At 36.9% G+C, this 18,514-nt stretch overlaps 1 protein-coding gene, 1 long non-coding RNA gene and 1 other non-coding gene across 4 annotated transcripts in view; 1 reads left to right on the forward strand and 2 right to left on the reverse strand.

Annotated features, from left to right (window-relative positions):
- RIT2 (Ras like without CAAX 2) overlaps positions 1-18,514 on the reverse strand; it is a 390,276-nt gene that overhangs the window by 233,158 nt on the left and 138,604 nt on the right. The gene's annotated exons all lie outside the window — the stretch shown is intronic.
- LOC118972548 (U6 spliceosomal RNA) lies at positions 7,075-7,177 on the reverse strand. The gene has a single exon (XR_005061585.2). It is a non-coding gene; the product is annotated as a U6 spliceosomal RNA (small nuclear RNA).
- On the forward strand, positions 7,557-11,905 carry LOC140843542 (uncharacterized). Its single transcript, XR_012121388.1, has 2 exons — positions 7,557-7,722; positions 11,702-11,905. It is a non-coding gene; the product is annotated as an uncharacterized lncRNA (long non-coding RNA).

Below are 18,514 nucleotides of genomic sequence, written 5' to 3' on the forward strand. Positions count from 1 at the left end.
GAAGGATGTAACTCAGCCAGAAACAGCAAAACAAATTTCTGTTTTAACTGAAGTCAGGTGTATTTCTTCTTCTTTAGGAAAATTTCATGATTTAAGGTATCTTTGTCATGCAATCTAGAGAACAAATTACGGAACAAATGTATTGAATCTTTCTTAACCATGCATGCAAATTTGTATTCCAATATCAGAGTCAATGGTGAAAGACTGAAAATTTTTTTAAAATCAAGAACACAAAGATGTTAGCTTTAACCCCTTAATGTGCTTTTAATAATTTTATGAAATATGGTTGATATACAATATTATATTGATAAACAACAGTGATGCAATAGTTATATATGTTAAATGCTTACACTAATTAGTGTAGTTACTGTCAACATAGAAAGATGTTACAGAACCAGTGACTGTATTCTCTGTACTGTACTTTTGTTCCCATAACTAATTTATATTGTGATTGAGATTGTATGCCTCTTTATTCCCTTCACCTATTTCACCCACCCCAAAAGCTCTCCTGTGGTAACCACCAGTCACTTCTTAATGTCTATGAGTACAGTGCTAGTTTGTTCACTTATTTTTCTTTTTAGATTCTTCATATAAGTGAAATCATATGGTATTTATCTTTCTCTGCCTGGCTTATTTAACATAAAATAATACCCTCTTGGTCCATCCATGTTGTCATAAATAGCAGGATTTCTTTCTTTCTTATGCCTGAATAGTATTCTATTGTATATATGTACCACATCTTCTTTATCCGTTCATCTACTAATGGACACTTTGGTTGCTTCCATCTCTTGGCTTTTGTAAATAATGTGAGGATAAACATAGGGGTGTATGTATCTTTTTAAATCAGAGACATTGTTTTCTCTGGGTAAATTCCTAGAAGTAGAATTAGTGGGTCTTACAGTATTTCTATTTTTAGATTTTTGAAGAACCTTCATAATCTTTTCCATAGTGGCTGCAGCAATATACATCCCAACAGCAGTGTAGGAAGGTTCCCTTTTCTTCACATCCTTGCCAACAGTTATTATTTCTCATCTTTAGATAGTGGCCATTCTGACTAGTGTGAAGTGATATCTCATTATGGAAGTCCTAGACAGAACAATATACTAAAAAAAAACCAACAAAAAACAAACCAAAATGGTTAGAATTTCTAAACCAATTTGAGTTGCAGGATACAAAATCAACATACAAAAATCAGTTGTGCTTCTATATACTAAGAACGAACAATCTTTAGAGGAAATTAATAAAGTTATTTCATTCATAATAGCAGCAAAAGAAATCAAATCAAATACTTAGGAATAAATTTAACCAAGGAGGTAAAGACTTATATACTGAAAATTATAAATTTTTATGTGTTTGTATCTGATAATTTGTACAAGTTATTATATATTCCATATTCTAAACATTTATCAGTATGATTTGCAAATATTTTTTTTCCAATTCTGTATGCAATTTTATTGATAATAATCATTGATGCATGCAAGCTTTCACTGTTATGAAGTACAGTCTCTTTATTGTTGCTCATGATTTTGTTTTTATATCTAAAGTTTTATTCCCAAATTCAAGGTCATGAATATTTAACCTTCTGTTTTCTTCTCAGAGTTTTATAAATTTAGCTCTTGTCTTTAGGTTATTTACTCATTTTCAGTTTTTTTTTCTTTAAATATTTGGCTTTGTAAGGGTAAAACTTCATTCTTTTGCATAAAATTCTCTTATTTTTTTTTTCTGTAAGGTTCATAGCAATGTCTCCACTTTATTTTCTCATTTTATTTGAATAAACTTTTTTCTTAGTCAATTTAGCTAAAGGTTTGTCAGTTTTGTTCATTTTGAATACGGAAATTTTTGTGTCATTGACTTTCTTGATTATTTTTCCATTTTCTACTTCTCTTCTAATATTTATTTCCTTCTTTCAATTTTGTATTTAAGTTTTGTTTTCTAGTTTCTTGAAATTTGAAGTACGGTTAACTTGAGATCTTTTTTGTAATGAAAACATTTACAGTTAAAAAATGTACTTTCAGTACTGCTTTTGCTTCATCCTATTAGTTTCAGAATGTTGTTTTCATTTTCATTAATCTCTAAGTATTTTCTAATTTTCTCTGAGATTTCTTCTTTCACCCATTGGTTAATTTCCACAAATTTGTAAACTGTTCAGTTTTCCTTCTGCTTTTTATTTCTAATTTCATTCCATTATGATTGAAAAAAGATACATTGTAGTATTTCAATCTTACTTCTGATATTTACTTGGAAAGTCAATGAAAGTTTCCTAGAAGTAGCATTTAAACCAAGTAGGAATTAAAAGACATACACAAGAAAGAGAAATGAGAACTGAAAGGCAGAATCCTAGATGTTATGAAAAAGAATTGAGATAATTTCAGTGTGGCTAAATCCTAGACTTTAGGGAAGAGAATATCATTGAAATTTAATACATAAATCAGACTTGTTTATGAATATGTTAAATGGAACATTTTTGACTAAGGCATTTGAAGTCAGGCTGCCTGGGTTTAAATCATGGCTCCACCATTACTAGATTTAGAAAAATCACTTGATCTCTCTGAAATGTTTGTTATACTCATTTGAAAAAGTTATGAGAGTACTTGTATGTAACTCATGGGGTTGTTTAGAGAATTCAGTGAGATAATTGGAAGACCCCCAGCACAGAGCCTTGTGTGTAATAAATATGAAGTATTAAGTATGGTTATTGTTTTTAAGGTACTTGAATACTATCATCAGATGTGTCTTTTGCAATGTTCACTTTGGCTGAAATACAGTGAATGAATGAATTGTAAGGTGGGAAAACTAGGAAGACTAAGGATTTAGTAATCTAGTTGAAAAATGATGGTGGCCTAAGATAGTAGCATTAGACCTAGAAAAAAACCGATATATTTGCAAGATATTTAGGAGGTTGAATCTATAGAACTTAAAGATATATGAGGGAGGAGGAAGGAAGAGGATGCAAGAGACACTCTCAGATTTCTCGCTTTTACTGATGATCATTTATAACATTTACTGACAGAGGGAAGCAAGGAGGAGAAGTTCAGTTTGGGAAAGGTCAACTTTTCCATGTTCATTCAAGAGAGGACAGTGGGTCTGAAGTTCTAGGAAAAGAGTTGGGAATCTTATTTATGGCATTCCTCATTCATGCCAATCCCTTCCTACACATTTCGGCCTGTTCAAATACCTACAGTAACACATGGTTGGACTTTCTGACCCTGGAACTCACAACTTGCCTGTGAGGTCTGGCTACAAAGAAATTAGAAATAAAAAGCAGAAGGAAAACTGAACAGTTCACAAAAAAATAATTAATATTTTGTTTATCTACCATTTATATCAGGAGTAAAGAACAAACCAAACCACTGCTAAAAACATTTAAAACAGCAATCATTTTGTCACAATCCAATCATTATACTGTTGACTTTGAGCCACAGATAAATGAATTTTTCAGAACCTTTTGGTTTAGAAAGTTATAATGATTAATTACAGGAGGCATTTTTTCAATGCATGGTAGTGAGAAGCTCCCCGAAATTAGATTTTTCCTAGCTGATTGAGATACAGAGACAGACAGACAGACAGACAGACAGACACACACACACACACACACACACACACACACACACATTCTGGTGTCTACTCTCAAGGAACTTATATAGTCATGGTGGAAAACACATGTGTGTAATGGGATGTTGAGATCCAAAAATGTAGAAGACATACGGCCTACCTTCAAGGATACACTTTCTTTATGAGTGTGTGACAGAAAGATAAAAATGTGGGAAAGTAAAGCTTGCAGGAATGTCAATTCAGTGTGGTTTTAGCAGCTACTAGCCATTCTAACACCATTCAGTGTATGGGCAACCATGCAACCTTTCTGTTTTCCATCCCACTGCTCTTTGTACTTTCATTGATCTTCCTCTCACAAAAGTGAAATCTTTTGGAATTGCTTGCGTTTTTAAAAAGATGAACAGTGTTGTTTTTCAATTTCTTAGGGAAATAAGAATAGTTAATCTGAAAAGGACACTGTGACCTGAGGGTCACATGTGAGTCTTTCAGATTTCATGTTTGTTTATTTAAACTCAAAGTCCCCAAAAAGAGCCTGTTGAGGCCAGGAGCATGCTGAGTAATCCAGACGAGCACTACTCTGTGTGATTATCTGAGCCCTGGGTAAACCCAGCACATGAAATATATATCAAATAAAAGCTTCTCCTGGGATCAGAAAAACCCTTCAAAGAGACTTGATGTGAATTGGCTGGAAATTAAGCCAGGCCCTCTATCCAAGATTTCTTTCTGTCTTTTAAAAACTGTCCATCAGAGTACATATTCCACTGTTGTGAATCTAGGTCACCTCCCTGGCTTCCATAGAAACTAATCCTTTTCATTTCCTCCCAATAAGCAATCTTCCCTTCTGTTTACATCCATCCACTCCCTTTGAGACCTCCCATGCAGAAATTCAGTGATAGAAATACTCTCTTGTATGCGTATGAACACCTCCCTGAATTTCAGTCATCTGCCTACAGACCCAACCCTGTAGTAAACTCATTTGTCTTCCCAGCCAAGAGGCCAAATGTACACAAAGCCTTATCAGGCAGAAATAGTAGCAACTGCCAGCTATATTGTTTGGACAGAAAAGCACAATAAAACCACATTTTTTGGAGACATTTACCACCTTAAGATTCATTTGAAAACACTAATGTTTGATTTGAAACTATTGCCGCTTTTAGGATATGTCTTCCTTTTCCCTCTCCAGCAGAATTTACAATAAGAAATCACTAAAGACTTTTATTAAAGCCTCAAATACATCATTAACTATTGATTTTATAATCGGCCAACTGCTTAACCTTATTTGTACAATGGAGATAATAGACATACTAGTCAATTCATAGGAGTTCTATAAGGACCAATATAAGTGGTATACATGGTGGTGCTTTAAGATCAAAACAATAACAACCATAATTCAAATTCAAGGCATGTTGTGATTTTAAAAAATTGCTTCAAATTAACCATAAAATTATATTAAAATGAAATCGCTTCTGGTATTTATATTTACCCATGTGATAATGCTTTCTTCCCCAAAGCAAATCACAGGATTTGGCAGAATATATTAGCAAGAACTAAAAATATAAAGTTTTTAATTAAACTGTTAAGGTGTTCTGGATAATTAAGGTGTTCTTAAGGTGTTCTGGATAATTTGCCCAAAATAATTCATTTAATTGCTTTGCAGAACATATGTATTTAAATTAAAATATTTTAGTTGTAACTATGAACTGGGAAAACTGAAAAACATAATATGTAAGAGAAAACATTAAAAGGTTATTGTTGAATTTTCACTAAATGCCTTTCAAAAAAATCTTAGGATAGTTGAATACGTATTATATGGTTTACCTAAAAAATCAGAAATGGGAGGACCAGGGTCCCACAGAAACCTTTGGCCCGCGGTGTCCTGGCGCACACAGGCGCGGCCCCTCTCGGGCCTGCCTCAGAAGCCCAGGAAGCTGGGCAGCCACTGGTTGTCGTCCCTGCCGCTTGGTTCAGCCGGGGCTGTGTCTGCCTGCAGACTGCCCAGCCTCACTGCCCTGCAGCTCTGGGAGGCGCGCGGCCTGGCCACGTCCCCTCACTTCCCGTGGGGCTTGAAGGGGATTTTACACTTGGGGAAAACCGGAAAGCATACACTCCCCTTGGACCTCCTTTATGTTGCCTCCTTTTACTCTGAGCTGTGAATATTTTTAACCTTGTACATATGGCCAGCTCTTCTGACAGAGACTCTTTATTCAGTTGTCTGGCCCTATCCCTGAAGGATGACTCTCCACGGATGTTTCCAGACTCAAGCTCCAATGGATCAAATAAAAATGCTCTTTTGTAAAAAAAAAATCAGACCTGAAGAGGTGGTGCAAGCTGGAATGTTTCCTTTGGAACCACAAGACACCCCCTGGAGACTTGCCCATGCAGAGGGCCACTACTAGAAGATGCCATTCTAAATCATGGCTTCTCAGAGCATGGGCAAGCCAGCAGAGGCCTTTGGTGGGAAACAGTCCTCATCCAGCAAGTATACCTGCATTCTGGGCAAAAGGTTGCTGAGATAGCTGCCAACTCAGTGTTCTTCCCCAAAGCTGTCATCTACAGAAAATGTTTCAGGGCATCCTTTCAATGTTAAAATTTGCAGCCTTTCCCTTTCATCCTGAGAGAATAGTGGGATCCCCAGGAAACCTGATTCTGTGGCTCTCTTCTGCTAAATAGATATGAGAGGCAGTAAGACCAGGCCAAAGGCATTGACTCTGAATGTCTCCACTGAGAGGACATTAAAACAAACAACAACAACCAAAAAAACACTTCATCAAAGGCACTATTAAGAGAAAGAAAATGCAAGCCACAGTGTAGAATAAAGTATATGCAGCAATGAAAGGCTTAAATTTAGAATATGTAAAGAATTCCTACAATCGGAAAAAAGCAACCTTCTCCAATGAAAAATGGTCAAGAAATTAAGGGGGGTTTGTTTTTAAGTAGTGATATTTATTGCTGTAACTTGTTGAACATTGAAACTATGCCGGCTTGGTAAATATAGAATATTATAAATACAATAAATACATAAATAAAATTAAAATGCTCATCATATTTAATTCTTATAATAATCTTACAAAGGAACTATTTGTCAATTCAAGTTACAGATGAGAAACTAAAGGATAAAAGTTACAGCATTTGCCCAATCTTTGTAGTAAGTATGCTAATGTAGAAGAACTTTTGCTCACTTATACATTATGGGATATTTGATTTCAACTATATATTAAAAAAAAATACTAGGTACTAGGGACACAAAGATAAAGACATGGGCTTTATCCTTAAATGGGGACACAAAGGTGGTATAACTAAGTCCACTTAGAGTTGGAGGTTCACAAACAGGTAAAGACTTCATAGTAGAGGTGACTCTTTGCCATCTTAGGGGTTATCTCACTGCATGAACTAGAAGGAAAGAAGGAGTATCTGATGGAGGAAAAAGTATCAAAAAAAAGCATGTTTTTTTCCTTCCCTTTCCTTTCCCTGCCTTGGGGTTAGGAGGCAGTGATAGTGGCCCAGGGATTGAGGAGGCAATGGGAGCATGTGGGACACGTCACAAACTTGCTTGTTATCCTTGGCACAGGACCATGCTAATCTTCTCTATATTATTCCAAATTCAGTATATATATATGCTGCTCAAGCGAGCAAAAGAAATTGAGTTTGTAAAAAGAGGTTTTTCAAATGACTGATCACAACCTTATTAGTAGAAAGCAAATTAAAACTATAATATGATGCAAATGTTCTCCCAACAGAGTGACAAACTTAAAAGGCTGATGGTATCAAATACTGATGAACTTGTAACGCTACAAAGAACTTTCATGTACTGTTGGTGGAGTGTTAAAATGGTGCAACAAGTTTAGAAAACCGGGACTACCTCCTAAAGCCGATCCTATGCATAACCTGTTGGGTAAGATTGAATTATTGGCCTTAGTTCTTCTCTATGCCTGACCCCTTGCCACAGTATAGCGGGTGGAGTGTACTTCTGTTCTTTGATTTTAGGCTTGGCCATGTGACTTACTTTGGCCCATGGAATACCAATGGTTATGATGTGAATACTGGCAAGAAATGTACATGTGTCTTTTGATTCTTCCATCTCCATGGAGAGAAGAATATGCCCTGAGATGCTCGCTGGTTTCAGAAACAAGCTAGATACCGGTCTGAAGGAACACTCCAACAAACCTACAGGTGTGTGAGAGACACATTTTTTTTGTCATTGAGATATTTTTGGCAGTTTGTTAGAAGCATTTCCACTTATCAGAAATACAAGCACATGTACAGTTACACATGGGCACAAAAGACATAAGTGAAAATATTTATATCAGCATTTTTCACACTTTCCCTAAGTGAGAAACAACCCAGGGTTCATCAGTAGTATGATACACAAATTAGCTCTAGTGCACTCATCAATGTCAAAATTATATTTAGTCTATCTGTAGAGTTCAGTTGTTAAAAATTAGCTCTAGTGCACTCATCCAGTGGATTGGTCTCACTATGTAGTTCAGGAAACTCCAGCATACTACCACAGAGTTGAATCTGAAGAACATAATGTTGAGTTAAAGAAACTGGAGATATATTTCATTTATATAAAATTCAAAAATAAACATCAAACTAAGCTGTAATTTATTGGGAAATACTTTCCCGAGATGAGGATTATTTGGATATTTACATTATGAGAAATCACTGTTTTATATGCTTTTCTGTATTTGTATGATACTTACTTTTAAAAAACATTTTTAAGAGGGAATGTTTACATTACTCAAGTATAAAAAAAGAGAAAATACTCAGTTGCAGTTTTCTAATTTTATATATTTATAACAATATGTCCACAAAATTTACCCATGACTTAATCTTTTCAAATGATTTTTTTCCTTTGTCTATATCAATGTTATTTTACATAATGAAATGGCAAACCTCTAGATATTAGTCTTCAAATGGAATAAAATATGACAATACAGGTGAATATGGGTTATAGAAATGGAAAACAGAATGATGCCAAAGGACTTTTCTGTCCAAAATATCTGTCTCCTTGGCCTGGCATTATGTCCCAAATTCTACCCTTTCTGTTTCATTCTCTCTAAGATAAGCCATTTTATTTCCAAGAACTCTCTATTAAAATGCAATAAAACTACAAGAGAGGTAAAATATTAAGCTATTATCAAGCACAAACACCTTACTCTGAGATTACTTTTACACAAAATTAGCTGTCAGGAAAGAAAGCAGAAAGCAGGGCCCGAGGGGATGATGAGCAGGATGATAAAGGGCAGTGAAGGGAGGGAAAACACTGCTCACAGCTGTGGGTGCAGAGCCTGGAGGGGGCCAGGGGACAAAGGCCTGGCAGGAGGTGCGGCACTCCCAGCTGCGGGCAACAGCCTGCTGAGGAGCTTTGTGTGCATGGGAGGAAATGGTCCCTTCTCTCTCCTCAAAATTAATGACAAAATGATGTTTTGTTCTCCAAGCTTGCTGAGTATGGCATTTTAACAACTGAACTCTACAGATAGACTAAATATAATTTTGACATTGAGAAACATGATAGAATTCTCTAGTCTTGCCTTCTGAGAAGCTGGAGTATCCTCACTTCATCAGCCTCCCTCAGATAAAGAAGGCAGCAGTGAGGCTGCTCTACAGATGGAGCAAGACGAGGGGACTCTGGGGACAATGGGCTGGGGTAGTACTTCACAAACTTTCCTGTACTTATACATCTCCTGGGGATCTTGTTGTAGTACATGTTCTGATTCAGTAGGTTTGGGGCTAGGATTCTATATTTCTAATAAACTACCCAGGTCATACCCGTACTACTTACTAGTTGAGAACAATAGCAGTACTGTCCATGGAAATATAATATGAAACACATGTGCAATTTAAATTGTCTCATAGCCACATTAAAACAATAAAAAGGAAATGGACAAAATTTTTGTATTATTTAAGTTTATCTAAAATATTTAACTATGTAAGCAATATAGCAAAATATTGAGAACTCTCACATGCTTTTCTTTGTTCTAAGCTTTGAAAGGAACTGCGATTTCACACTTACAGTACATCTCAAGTTGGGCTAGTTACATGTCAAATGTCTCATAGCTATTACACTGTATCTAGATACAGCAGATTTAGAGGATCGATCATGGCCAAGTAATATATCTCTGTAGACTCAAAATGCAAATATATAATATTATGAAGTCTTTGGTGGCTTTTTTTGATTAGAGAAGATGAAGAAAGACTTTAAAAGAGAAGTGAATGACATCCCTGATTATATTGTGAACACTTACTGTCCTTCAAGTGATGCTCCACAGTTTATTTCCTCTATTAGTCAAGGGACCCCAGAGAAACAGAACAAACATATAGTATCTTTAAACAGCATTTTGATTACATCTGTAAGGTAGATCTTGATATTGATTGATTTTAAGGAATTACCTCATGCAATTATGGAGACTGAGAAGCCCCAAGACATACAGTTGACAAACTGAACACCTAAGAGAGCTGCTGGTATTTCTATTCCAAGTTCAAAGGCTTGAGAATCAAGAGAGCCCAAAGCACAAGTTACAGTCCAAGGGCCAGAGAGGACCAATGTCCCAGTTCAATCAGTCAATCAGGCAAAGTTCCCTCTTTCTCAGTGTTTTTTGTTCTATTCAGGTTTCCAATAAATCAAATGAACACAACCCACATTGGGAGGGCAGTCTGCTTTACTCAGTTCTGCGGATTCAAATGTTAATCTCATCCAGAAACACCTTCACAGACACACCTAGGATAATGTTTAACCAAATGTCTGGGTACCCAATGGCCCAGTCAAGTTGACACACAGCGTTAACCAGCACATTTTCCTCTGAAACCTTATCCTTGCCCAGTGAGAAACTTTAACCCCCTTCTTTCCTTCTATAACACTTTGCACAGAGCTCTATTAAAGCATGTGAAACATTTTGTTCTAAGTATTTTTCATAGTTTCAGCTATTTGAAAGCATGGTACATGCCTGATTCACCTTTGTCTATGTATTTTCTAGCATTTTGATAAGCATATGTTGTCAATAAATACAGTTTACCTTCTCTCACTGTGTCTAGCACTCTGCTTGATTCTTCTCAGATATGGTAGCTTATTTAATTTGCATGTCATGCCGTGTATATCAATATGCCCCTTTTAAATATGAAAAAACAAAACCACAGAGATATTAAACTTTACAAAGCTCACAAGTAGGAAGTGGTTGAGGGACTAAATTTGGTCTGTTAGACACCAGAAGTTATTCTTATTTTGCTACACTGGTTGTTTTTCAAAGATTAATCAAATGTGTAAAGAGGTTTACTTTGAAGATGAGATGCTGTTCCTTAAATGAATTGAGTGAATACATAAATTCCAAATCTGGTCCAAGCTTAAATTAATACTCACATAATTAATGGAGAGCTGAATCTTTCATTAAAAATGTAAAAGACCGGAGAAGGTATCATGGACAATTGTTACGTGTGTGGTCAACCTGCATCTATTCAGGCCTACATTCCATGACTGAGATAGGCTCATATTCCCAGTCTCCTTTGTAACAGGGTTACAGCCATGTGATACAGGCTCTAGCAAGCAGATGCATCCAGTCAAATCCTTGATTCAGATATGAGCCATATTAGGATTCCTGTCCCATGGGTGCTTGTACTCTGGGGGGGGTATGACAGCGCATGGCAAACACCACTCCCATGGATGTTGGCAGGCGAGGCAGCTTCACTGCTGGGTGCAACCACAGCATAACTGAGATCTAATTTAGGATGCATATCCTTGCAACTCACTTCTCTGCATCCATTAGAGGTTATGTGAGTGATGTATGCGTAAGATCTTTCCAGGGTGGGACACTTCAAATTATCTTTTGGTAGCGACTACCCATACCACCTTAAAGAGGACTTGAGCTCCACGGCCCACCAGCCTGGCTCTTCTAGTGAGACCTACCCCACATCCCCCTTCTTCTTAGAAGCCTCTACACCATGCAAGATTTTGTTTTCTTGTCCACAGCAGCAGTTCTCATTTATAGTCTGTGTGTCACCTTCAAACATCTGGTCTCCATTTACCTTTCCACCACTCAGTGGCAACAGCCTGGTGTTTTGAAGCTATGCATTAGAACAGACGACAAGGGTACACAGCTGCTGATTAATTTTTATAGTATGTAATTTATGCTTCATTTCTTTCCTCCCTTCTCAGGCACCGAGTGTAAATGATGACTGCCAATTCCAGAGGCTGTGTGACTGGCACGTCTGCCCACTTGGGGAGGTGCTCTCAGCGGGCGCCTACAGATGCGTGTCTCCTTCTTGTCTCCTGTCCTCCCTCCCCTCTTAGGTTCAATGTTATAGTTGAATTTTAGAAAAAACAAATGTTTGAGAAGAGAAAAAAACTGGCCTGGAGTTATTACCTGTCTAAGAGTTCACTTTGTTCCACACTTTAATGCTAGACAGACACAGCTGGTGACATTAATCTTGCCTCTCGTATTTATCATCATAGATTTCATTTACTTATTCAAAAAATATTTTGAGAGCCTTCTATACATTTTGTTCTGGGACATAATATGAACAAAACAGACAACATTACTGCCCTCACGTATTTTTAGCCTAAAGGTAGAAAACCTAAAATAAAAAGACAATAAATATTGAAGTACAGTGTTATTAAGGTGTTTTCACTGTTCCGTCAGCTCTTGTGAAATAGCCAGTGACTTCAAACAACATTCATCTAATGAGGAGATGCTCACATAGCTCAGATTTTAAAATGCCTGAGGCTCATTGATACAAATTTATTTTTCCATATTTCCCTCTATTGTGGGAAGAGAGAGGGAGTGGGTGGCGGGGAGGGAGGAGGGAAAGTGAGGGAGAAAAAGAAAGGGAGAAAGAGGAAGAGAAGAAGAGAAAGAATTTCAGTGAAACAACTGAAATACCGTTTCTCAAGTCTTCCAAGGTACAGTATAACATAGCTGGCAATGAGGCTCCCTACAGTTTCACAATACATTTTCCAAACTTGCACTCACTGCTATGCATTCTGTGTTCTAAGCTCACTGCACTTTCTTGCATTCCATTACTAAAACACAGAACAAACATCCATGCTGCTATTTTTGCTAAGAAATTCCTTTCACATCTCCGTTGTGCAAAATGCTGCTCATGTTTTAAGACCCAGCCCAAATATTATCTATTTTGTAAGGGCTTGACTTGAATTATTCAGAGAGGGATAGGTATCTTTTTTCAGCAACTCCAAATTAATTTGCCACACCTGTATAAGAACACTTAACTTCTTTTGAATTTATTGCTTTTCCATAGACACTGAGCAACATTCTTCACTGCTTTGATCAGTTCATATTAACCTGAAATTCAAAAGTGCAAGTTGACATTTTTTCTTAATGCCAGCCAACATTAACGACTATTAGATTGTGACTAGTACAATGTCAGATAGTCTCATTCCCTCAAACTCCAGTGAAAAAAGCTACCTGCAGTTGTGGAAAGCAAAGGTTCTGGGTGTGAGGAAAGGGTGGAGACAAGTGTGCATGTTTACATACAGGTGAGCATCTTGAAGCTACAGAAGTACTGGGATATTTGCAGGGTGGGAGAGGGTGTTTCTGCTAGAGAAATGGAGTCAAGCAGTCTCACTTGGCAAATTAAGAAGGAATTCTAAAAGCAGAGATGGTCCAGATAAAAATAAAATGACTTCGAAGTAGAAATAGGATGACAAACAGTACTTGGCCCATAGGAACATTGGGGATTTTGCCAGGAGAGTGGAAGGTTTTAATTTCTCTTCCTTTGTAGTTTAGAGAAGATTTGTAACAGATACAAAAGACAAAATACCAGAAAGATGGCAAAAGAAGTGTGTAATGCTGATGAATGAAAAAGTCATCAAAATTCCTTGCCTTCTTATTCTGTTAGGAGGAGAGTTGCATTGAGAAGCAAAAGATAAAACTAACATTTATAAGGAGAGAATGAAATCCTAAGATATGTGATTATATTTTAAAGGAGTATGTAGCTACTCCAAAGGAGTACAAATCTGTTTTTTCAGATTAATGATATTTTAGGCTGCTACAAAATGTATGAATGGCATTTTGAACAGTCACTGTTCAGGAAAATAGGCTTCATATAGGTGTTTGACTTGCAATCTCAGTTGATAAAATGGAGAAGTATTAACTGGGACCAAAGATGATTGGAGAGGTTAGTACATGTTTGAATTACTACCCACATTGATAAATGGTAGATAGTTTTGGGCCACAGGAAGTTTTCTAGTAGTTTGCTATATACCTTGTCATTCTCCACAATCTTTTACATTTTCATTAATGGTTTGGAATAGGTATAGAATATTACATGTTCATATGGGAAGATGGTTAAAAATAAAGCTAGTGAACAGTTTAAATGATATAACTGGTATGTAAAATGTCCTTGACAAGAGTGAAAAATGGACTGCTTATAATAGGACAAAATTCACTGGAGAGGGATATAGTTTTCTGAGGGTGACTGAAACTGACCTTAGAATAAACAGATTATCCTGGGTTATTAGATATGTCCAATGTAATCACCAGGGCCTTTAAGAAGGAAGAGGCAGGCCAAAGGGGATAGTCAGAGAAAGATGTGCTCAAGGACGCAGAGTGGAGGAGAGGTAATATTTCTGGCTTTGAAAATGGAGAGCTACAAGCCAATGAATGCAGGCAGCCTTTAGGAGCTAGAAAAGGCAAGGAAACAGATACTCTCCTAGAGACTCCAGAAAGGAATGCATCCCTGCTGATGCCTTGATCTTAGCCCAGCAAGACCCATGTCAGCTCTCTGTCAGAAATGTACAAATTTGTGTCATCATAATCTGCTGTGTTTATAATAACATCATGGCAGAGAGAAAATGAGTACAACATCCAATCATAACTCTCTTTTAAGAAAACAAAGCAACATATCTAGACAAGCAAACAAATAGGATTTCACTTCAATGCAGTTTTAAATAACAGATTGCCAATGCTATTTTTCTTCTCCCATTTGCACATATGTAGCTTATCTTTGTGTGAAAACAAGAACTTTGGTATTCCTTGCTTAGGAACAATGATCAGAGTTGATTTGCTTTATCCCTTCAGAAGGAAACCTCTTACATTAAGGATGACTCTCATACAGGCTTCCCACTCCAGCCCCGACCCCCAGCAAAAACTCATGGAATCAAAATGAATTTTAGTGCCATCACATCTACTTCATGACTTCCAGTTAACTGACTGTGAAGCCAACATCTTTTATAATTTGAAAAGGAAGGGACCTACAGTTCTTTGAGAGTGTATTCTGTGCAAGCAGCTCATAAATGGATGACTTATACTTAAAACCTTTGTCTTTCTGATGCCAAAAGTCCAATTCTGTCCACTCAGTTATTCCTGGTGTTTTTTCTCCTCAGTGATATACACACAGACACAGTTTGATGTTGTTCCCGTGGCCGTGCCAAGATGCTGAACAATGTTCGTTATGGTGAACAGTGTGTCTCATTCCCCACTTTGACAAGAAAAAATGTCTTTCGTCCACCTCCCAACACCCCCCCCCACCTCGATACTCAGTGTGACCTCTTTCCGTGGCAACAGGTCACTTCCCTTTGTGCCCCATTCAGCAGATCAGGAGAAGGATCTGGTATGACATATGCTACCCCAGTCCTAAGAAGGTTCTTTCAACAACCAAGAGCAGTACAGGTGTCCTTTAATCATCAGCAGGGGTGGCTACTTTGGTTACTCTTGAGAACTGATGTCTTACAACACTGTGCATCTATAAAGAACTTTCATTTCAGACTACTGTTTATAAATCTACCTTTGAGGGTGGAGAATATTGAAAAATAAGTTCTATAATAAAAAGCTCCGATTATGAAAGAGCTTCCCATTTCTATGCTCTGGGCCTAAACTGACATCTATTTCAGGGAGGCACACTTTCCACAGATCTGCTTCTTCTGCCCTATTTAAAGTAAGTTTAGCTCATTCAAAACTGCAATTTGAGATGTTTTATGGAAACACAACCTACAGTCCTTGATGTGCAATACATTATGATATTTCCAGTATCTCAAGAGGTGCTATAAACATTTAAAGACTAATTTTCAAAAGCCTTTTGTTTTTGTTGTTAGCAGGAGTCTTGAAGCAAGACTTCCCAGTAAGCAAATTCAAGTCTACTGGGAGACCTCAAATGCCCTCAGTGTGCCCTGTGCTTTCTAGGAAGTACAATCAGCCCATGTGCTGATTCTGGGCTTTGCTCCTACCCTGACCTTCCCTCTGGAATGCCTTTATACCCCCTCTACTTCACACTTAGCATCCAGGACTCAGGGTAAGTACTTCTGCTTCTTCCATGAAACCATTCACTAGATCGAAGTAGTCACTGCCCTTTGCTACTCTTACTCACTGACTGTCCTTTTTCATAAGGTTTTTCCCACTGCACTCTTTACTGTAATTATTTATTGGCTATTATCTCCCTATTTGACTGTTAGATCTGCAGACTCTGACTGTGTCTTATAGATGTTCGAATGTCTCCACAGCATTGAATATGCTAACTGGTGGCAGAATGAGAATCAAACTACTAAAGAGAGAATGGGACAGAGGAAAGACCATTGTGTCAGAATCTAGAAAAATTCTTTTCATGTGTAAGTACTATACTTTCTTAGCTGTGTGTTTTTAAACAAATCACTGCAGTCCTCTGATATTCAGTTTCCTTATACAGTGACTTCCACTATAATGCTTGTTTTGTAAATGCAAACTTGTATCAAAGCAATTGATATATTTGGGGAAAATTTGAGCACCAATAAATTTCATGGTTTTTTTTAAAGTGAAATTTGGTCTTTGAAAAACACTAAGTGAAAAAGAACTGCACCTAGATGAACCAAATTGAGTAAAAATAAAAAACACACATATTTACATATATGCATACCCCTCAAGTATCTACTAACCTACTGGCCACCACATACTATGAGCCTCATCCATCCACATTTGCAATTCCAACTTTCTGTCCAATTTCAGATCACTTTTCTTCCACAACTTCACAGTAACTTGCAAGTTAACAATTCTGCCAACACTCACTTCCACAAGTACTTTTGGATCTTTTTCAAGGGAAAAGAACCATATTTATTGTAGTACTTGTATATGTAAACATTAAACACATGTGAAACTGTTTCTCTCTAGGTTCTATTTTATTTAAAAATATTTTAATATCATTGATGAATTATTTGAGTGTTGAGACCCTACCCCATTTTTCCCATAGGCTCATGTTTTTTTCTTATTTGTGTAATTTTACATAGTGCAATGATTTTTAAGAATGTATGTTATGCTTAGCAGAATTTACTGTATGGAAAATGGTAACAAATATATAGTCTTCTTACCTAATACTTGGTTATTGTAATAAACTTAGATAACATGAAAGTGCTTTGAAATTTCAATATTATAAGTCTTTGCTAATATAGCATCTCCCCCTCCAAGGTCTGCCAGTATTTGTAATTGCCACCATTTGTGGTAGATCCTATAAGGTGCTTGTCTAATGTCTCTTCATATTTTTTATTACTGTACCAGTTTTCTATTACTATAAAACTACCACACACTCAGCAAGCTTAAAACAATTCTGTTATGGACTAAACTGCATTTCTTCAAAATTCTTATGTTAAAGCCCAAAACCCCTTAGGGCTATATTTAGAGATAAGACCTCTAAGAAAGTAATTAAAAGTTAAATGGAATTATATAGGTGGGGACCTAATAAAAAAGGAGTGGTGTCCTTATAAGAGGAAGAGACACCAGAACTCTATGTGCACAAACACATGGAGAGAAGGCCTGTGAGGACACAGTGAAAGGCAGCCATCAGCAAGCCAGGAAGAGAGGCCTCACCTTGAAATGAACCCTGATGCCATTTTGATCCTGGAATTCTAGCCTTTGTACTCTGAGAAAATAAACGTTGTTGTTTAAGCCATCCAATCTGTGGTACTCTGTTATTGTAGCTCAAGCAGAATGTCTAACTCACAGTTCCTGTTGGTCAGAAGTCTGGGTGTAGCACACATATGTGCTCTTATCACAGTTCAAAGGCTGAAATCAAGATGTGAGCAGGGTTGTGTTATTATCTATAACTGGATCCTTTTCCAAACTCAGTCATAAGTAGAGTTCAGTTCCTTGAAATTACAGAACTGAGATCTCTGTGTTCTTGCTGACTAGAGGTCACCTTTAGCTCCCAGAGGCCATGCCCCTAGCCTAGCCACATGATCCTCTCCCAACATGGCACCTTACTTTTTCAAAGCCCACAAGACAATCTCTGACTTCTTTAATCACTGACCACTAGACTCCCTTTCTAAGAGTTCATCTAATAAAGCCTATCTCATCCAAGATAATCTCCTCCTGACTAACAACTCAACTGATTAGGAACCTTAATTACTTCTGCAAAATAAAACCTTCACCTTTACCATATGATGTAACATTTCATGGGAGTGACATCTCATTACCCTTGCCATATTCTAAGTTTCAGGTCCTTCCCACACTCAAGGCAAAGGGATTACATAAAGGATTATGTGTAATTTTAGAATTTTGCTTACCATAAGAGAAAGTCAATATTGTTCAGAGTAGCAGTGTTATAATAGTTATCAGCCCCCTTAATACTCTTTTGCAGGTGGGAGTACATATGATTCACTTAAAGCAATTTTCAAGATGAAATTTCCAGGAAAGCATTTTAAAAGGGGAAAACTGTCTTACATCTGTTTTGTCCTTTGTTGTTTACCTTTACCTTTTGTCTTGAATGTAGATGTAATGTCTAGATTTCCTGGAGCTATCTTCTGTCCAAAAAGATTATAACTACAAACAGAGAAATAATATAATTCATAAAAATATTGAGCCCAAGATAGTCTCTTAGTTATCACAATTTCTGGATTTCATGCCTCCAGATCTCTTGATATATGAGAACAAGTCTCCTTTTCTGACTAAGCCCTGTAAGTCTCTATTACTCATAGTTTTATCAAACATAACTGGTAACACAGGAGAAGCTTCCCTCTGCCACAGTGCTCAGGAAATGTTCCTATCAGCAT

This window comes from Manis javanica, chromosome 9, assembly GCF_040802235.1.
Source record: "Manis javanica isolate MJ-LG chromosome 9, MJ_LKY, whole genome shotgun sequence".
Lineage (NCBI taxonomy): Eukaryota > Metazoa > Chordata > Mammalia > Pholidota > Manidae > Manis > Manis javanica.